Source organism: Microchirus variegatus, assembly GCF_963457635.1.
Source record: "Microchirus variegatus genome assembly, chromosome: 6".
Lineage (NCBI taxonomy): Eukaryota > Metazoa > Chordata > Actinopteri > Pleuronectiformes > Soleidae > Microchirus > Microchirus variegatus.
Window position 1 is genome coordinate 13,987,636 of NC_139807.1, and position 6,034 is coordinate 13,993,669.

Genomic DNA, 6,034 nt, shown 5'->3' on the forward strand with positions numbered 1-6,034 from the left:
AAAGTTTGAAGCCTCTATTTGTACATTAATGGCTCATGTTACTGCTAACTTTCTTCTTAACTTACTCTTCTTTTTCCCCCTCTCCCCCCTCCATCTTTCTTGTGATGGTGGAATATGTGTACTAAAGTAAACCAGACAGAATCACAACTAGTACATCTTCTCCTGTCCTTCCCATCGGGCGTCTTGCTACCCCCTTAGCCCAGTTTTACTCGTAGTATCACCCCCGGCACAGTCGGCTTGCTCAACAGAGCGATCCATATTGCCGTCAGCTAACAGTGATGCTCTAAGATTTGTGTAGTATATTTTATATGCTCAGATCATGCTATAGTCTACAAACCCTGATGGAGTGATACACCAGATCTTTTATTTGTCTGCTGTGATAGTCCATGTTACAGACATTCAGTCCTGTATTTACATGTTTTGTCCCTCATGGTTTATGTCTTGACATAAAAGCTTAAAGGATCATATCGGAGATCACCTCGGCATACATTTCTGACTCATGCCTGCAGCCGGGGTGCTGCATGTTAGGTCTTTACACATGGTGCCCATGCAGTGTCAAACACAGTGGCTTTTTCTTATAGGAGAAACAGCAGCATGCCAGGGGTGTCACCAGCAGAGGGCACTGTCTAAGTGCTCACAGCCCAAAGCTGCATGCAGCTCCTCTCTCAGACTGCTCCAGTTAACAGGTTAGTTTTGGTGACGAAGAACATTATCAATCACACACTGCCGAACTTTCAGAACAACAGACGGGTGACTGGGGATCGATTTGCGTCTTTTTGTTTTACAACATCTCACTGCATCCCAACACCACCACTCCACACCCACCCACTCGCCTTTCCTCCCTCCACTCTTCTTCCACTGTCATCACCAACTCTACACATCTGCTCATGCACCAGTATGCACCCACCAATTCCTTTAAGCAGAAGGGGACAGAAAATATTAGATTACCTGTAAGAGAGAAAAGGACGGTGTTCTGGCATGCTGGCTTTATTGATGACAGCGGTGTGTGTGCGTGTGTGCCGGTGATTTGTGCGCCTGTTTTTGTGTTCCCTCACCCTGCTATGATAACAAGCTGTTGTCTTTCCAAAGGAATAGTTCCTAGAAGTAACTCTTAAAACGCTGTTGCCCTGGTGTCAAGGGAACACCTTTCTAGTACCTCAGTAACAGATATTGAATGTACCGTGCATACCCTTTTATTTTTTTGTACAGATTTTCTAGATACTTAACTGTTCTTTTCCAGAAGGGTTGTGAAAGTGTAGCAGTAAAGATACATAAAATATTTTGCCCCATCAAACAAATTTACAAAGTCCCTGTAGGTTCTCTATAGGAATCTGAATACTCAGGCTTTAAAACCAGTGTGTCTCTTTCCCTATAGCTTAATTTCCTCAAATAAAATCCAGCACAATGCTTTCCCGTTTGTAGACTTCAGACAGTAGTTGCTGTGTTTGACCCACATCTTACCGGCTAATTAAAAATTAGGGGGAAAAAAAACATAGGCAGTCGTTGGGGTCTGCAAGTTCCCTTTTTCTAGAGGAGTAGTTGTAGAAGTTGCTGTTTTGTTTGCCCACTTTTTTTTTTGTCAAGCTGCTCTATCAGTCGTGCATGTGAGGTAATTTTCTAGGGGAAGTACTATTGGCTTAAAAAAATTGGTGTCATCATGCTGTTTCCCGTTGCTCCCCAGGCTCCTCCTCCTCCCCCTCAAGAGTGTTGTCACCTCAAGTTGCCATTTTTTGTCGTGGTCAGTTTCCAGTGATGTACAGTTTTCTCCTCAGAGTGTATGAGACATGGAGCATGTCCTTGTCCTGAGATGCTCGGCTCCTCTGTCATGTGATGAGTATATATTTTTAAAAAGATAACCCCCATAGTTTGGATTAAAGCATTATAGTAATCTTAAATTTTGCTGTTGATGATTATATATATATATCTATATATATATATATATATTCAGTTCAGCAGTGCACTGTTATGAGAACCGTTCTGTTTTTATTGTAGAATTTCATTTTTATGGATATGCTGTCTGTGTTCTACATGTTGTACTGAAACATTTCAGAAAAAAAAAACGAGATCCTCTCCTGGTGACTTTTTTTAATATATATATCTATCTATCTATAATATATATATTATCCCAACTGTCCTTTTCAGCTGATATCCTCTGGGCCTTACTTATTCTCTCCCTGTAAAAGTAGCTGTTCTAGAAAGTCGCCATGGAACCACTCACTGCCTTAATACAGTTGACCACAGCAGGTGAAGTCAGAGACGCACCCAGTCGAAAAAGAATGAGCCAAGATGGAGGCCACACCGCAAAAAAAGCTTTGCATCCCAACAGGCCTAAATCTGCAGCACCTTGCATTTCTTTAGTGATCAGCCATGTTTAGCCTTGTGTAGTCACTTTTTCGACAAACACGTGAATCCAGTGTGATTTCTTAATGTGCATTATTGCTATTGCTTTTTTCCCTCCTAGTGTTAAAAGTCGAGTCAGGCCGTCGGTGTGAATATGCGTCGGCTAGCAGATAAGCACAGTGTATATGCTCACAAAGACACATCTGATATTTCACTCTTGGGTGTGAGAATGCCGCTCTCTCCCCAACCACCACTACAACCATGCTGGGGCCACTTGAAGCATTTTCAGAGTAAGAGGACATTGCAGACACTGGTGTGGTCTTTTAAAAAAGAAAAGGAAAAAAAAAATACGCAGAAATTTCCGGTGAGAATCGGTCACTTTTTTCTCAGGGTCTAAATGCACACATATCCTCCAGCAGTCGCCCTCTGTCTCGTGTCCCTCATCCCAAGTTTTCTACCCACAGAATGTAGAGAACGGTCTCCTGCATTTTTAGAAACTCCGCTTGTCTCATTCCCCTTTTGTGCACAGGTCTGTACTTTTTTTTTCCTGTTATGCTTTCCTTTAGCACTGACATCTAACCATCTAACAAGGAATGAATGAATGAATGTTTGAAAGTGACTGTGTGTAATGTTAAAATTGGGAAATGTATTTTTACAACATGTGAACATTTGTTTTTTTTTGGTTTTTTTCACCCACTCTCATTGTGAATTTTTTTTCTTTCACCAGACTGCAAAAACAAAAACAAAAAACAAAATGGAAAAAAAAATCTCCTGTAACTAGGCTCTTAAGCTTTATTTTGTTTTGTTTACTTTTTTATTAGAAACAATCATGTTTGTGATGGTAACTTCCGATGGTAAACTCCACACCGTATTTTAATAAAATCTTTAAAAATTTGCTGCTGTTTTTAAACATTCCTTATTTGTACAGGGAAGTGATGTATTTGCTCACGTGAAGTACTGACCTCTTGGATCACAATGTTTCTGTGCTTGTTGATGGTTGTTAGTGGGTTGATCACAACTAATGCCAGTTTCCATTATGTAGTAATTACACCTAGCAGAACTTTTGCTGTTAACAAAGTTGTTTATCAGCTCTTTTATATGACAATATGTGCTTATGTTGTGCCAGAACAGGCACAGCTTTTACAAGTGGGAAGATGAGGCTGGGAGTACGGGGAAAGAGTTTGTGCTTAGACCCGCAGGGCACAGCGGAGGCGGAGCATCATCAGCCCCAATTGCTACCACATGCACATAACCAGGAGTCTGCTCTTAAAATGGAGAAAAGGCACTGAGAGCTGAGGTCCACTCACAGGGAGCCCAGACTCAAGGCTCTGGCATCTTTGTCAATCACATAAAGTGAGACATGGTTGTGTTTTTTTTGTTTTTAAAGTCAGTGTTTGTCAGTGTCCTGAAAAAATAAAGTCCATTAATATAGCACTGGACTTGTTAAGCAGCAGAACCAGAGCTGTTTTCAGGTCATTAGTACACACTCTTCCTTGCCAGAAACTGAGGTGGCTATGTCACCAGTTTAGTGTGACACTGGCCATTTAATGAGGTACCCTGGTTACCCAACACAATGGCAGCTGGTGTGGTCTTCTGCTGTTGTAGCCCATCTGCTTTGGGGTTTGATCTGGCTTCTGCATACAGTCTGGTCTTTGGCCACTGACCTCTGACCTTTACAGGGCTTTTTCACCATTCTGATGCTTTGTCTGAATTTCAGCAGGACATCTACGCAGCTGAATGCACAAAGATGCTGCCACGTGAGTAGCTGATATTTGCAATAAAAAGCAGTTGTCCCTATATATTTTTATATTTAACAGAATTTTCAAACCTGTCGTCTTTACCCCAACCAATTATGTCTATATAGCCTGCTGCCTTTTTTGTAACATGCTATTTGTAGCTTATCCCGACTAAAGGACTGTTTGAGGATAGTTTACAATATGTCTGCTGTGGACAGTGTCAGGTTAATTTAGAAATATCAGTCATTGACTAACCCTAAACTACCTAACCCTGAACTAGACAGTGTTGACATTTTCTCAGACTTTGCTAGCATTAGCATACTCATAATGACAATGTTATATGCTAACATTTTACATAATCTTTTCATATAGGGTGTTTTTCATGTCAGCATTTGAAGAAGAAGAAAAAAAAAAGCTGAAACAGAATGTAAGCTTATTAATTAATATTTTAAAAGTTCAAATATACCAGACTCTTATTAACTCATCTGGAGAAAGCACATGTTCACGGGATAGTTCACGATATGTCTCCTGTGGACAGTGTCAGGTTCATTTAGAAATATCATTCATCGATGAAACAAGACAGTGTTGACATTTTTGTAGACTTTGCTAGCGTTAGCATACTCACAATAACAATGCTAATATGTAACAACTTACATAAGCTTTTCACCTAGGGTGTTTTTCATGTCAGCATTAGAAGAAGAAGAAAAAACAGCTGAATCAAAATGCAAATTAATGAATTAATCAATGAATGAATGACAATTTAAAACTTCAAATATACCAAACTCTTATTAACTAATCTGGAGAGAGCACAATGGCATTGTTTTGCCATAATTGCCAAGTGTAACATGCTATTTGTAGCCTATCCTGACTTAATCACTCTTTGTTTGAGGATAGTTTACAATACGTCTCCTGTGGACAGTGTCAGGTTAATTTAGAAATGTCATTCATCTATTAAACAAGACAGTGTTGACATTTTCTCAGACGTTGCTAGCATTAGCATACTCACAATGACAATGCTGATATGCTAACAACTTACATAATCTTTTCATAAAGGGTGTTTTTCATGTCAGCATTAGAAGAAGAAGAAGAAGAAGAAGAAAAAACTGAAACAGAATGTAAATTAATTAATTAGCAATTTAAAACTTCAAATACCAAACTCTTATTAAATAGAAAGCACACTGGCATTGTTTTGCCAAAATTGTTGTTAAAGATATCTCGCCAGGTCTCACTTAAAGGATATTTTAGTCTCAGTGAGACTTCCTCGTATAATAAAGGTTCAATAAAATAAATGAATTTATATTTCTGTCTGGACCAAAGATGTAGACGTAGTGTTTCCTCTTTGTAACTCGTAACATTTCCGTCTTTATGGATACTTGGACCTGGAGACACGCTGCTGCAGGCCATGCCAGCCTGTTTCTAGGACGGCTGACATTCAGTATTACATAAGTCTGTGTGTATAACGTTGTGGTCAAAGGAGGCCCAGGATGATAGCAGTTTTTCACAAACCTGATTCACACACACTTCAAACGCATTTCGGTCCCTTTATTCCAAAGACCCATTCAGGAATGTGCAGCGCAGTGCACATGAGCATCACGCAGTAACTCTCAGTAACGCAGCCCATTAGCCTCCATGCTGTGCATCCATCATTTTTTATTTGTTTTTTTTTTGGTACTTGAACAGGAGGAAGTTGAGAAAGAGCCTTACAGATTTCACCAAGTCAAACTAGTAAAATGAGGGCACTGGTTTCCATGGTTGCCATTCCTGCTGCTGTCTCAGTACACACACTTAACTACTCATCCGACAAAGAAGCATTTATCCTGTCAAACTGCTGAACAACTTGGCTTTTGGGCCAGTAGAATTCTCGTCTGAAACTCTCATGGGCACTTCATTTTGATTGCAATTATCCTCCAACCTGTCTGGCTTTACTTGCGCAACGCTGCTGTTGCCTCTCTCCGTCT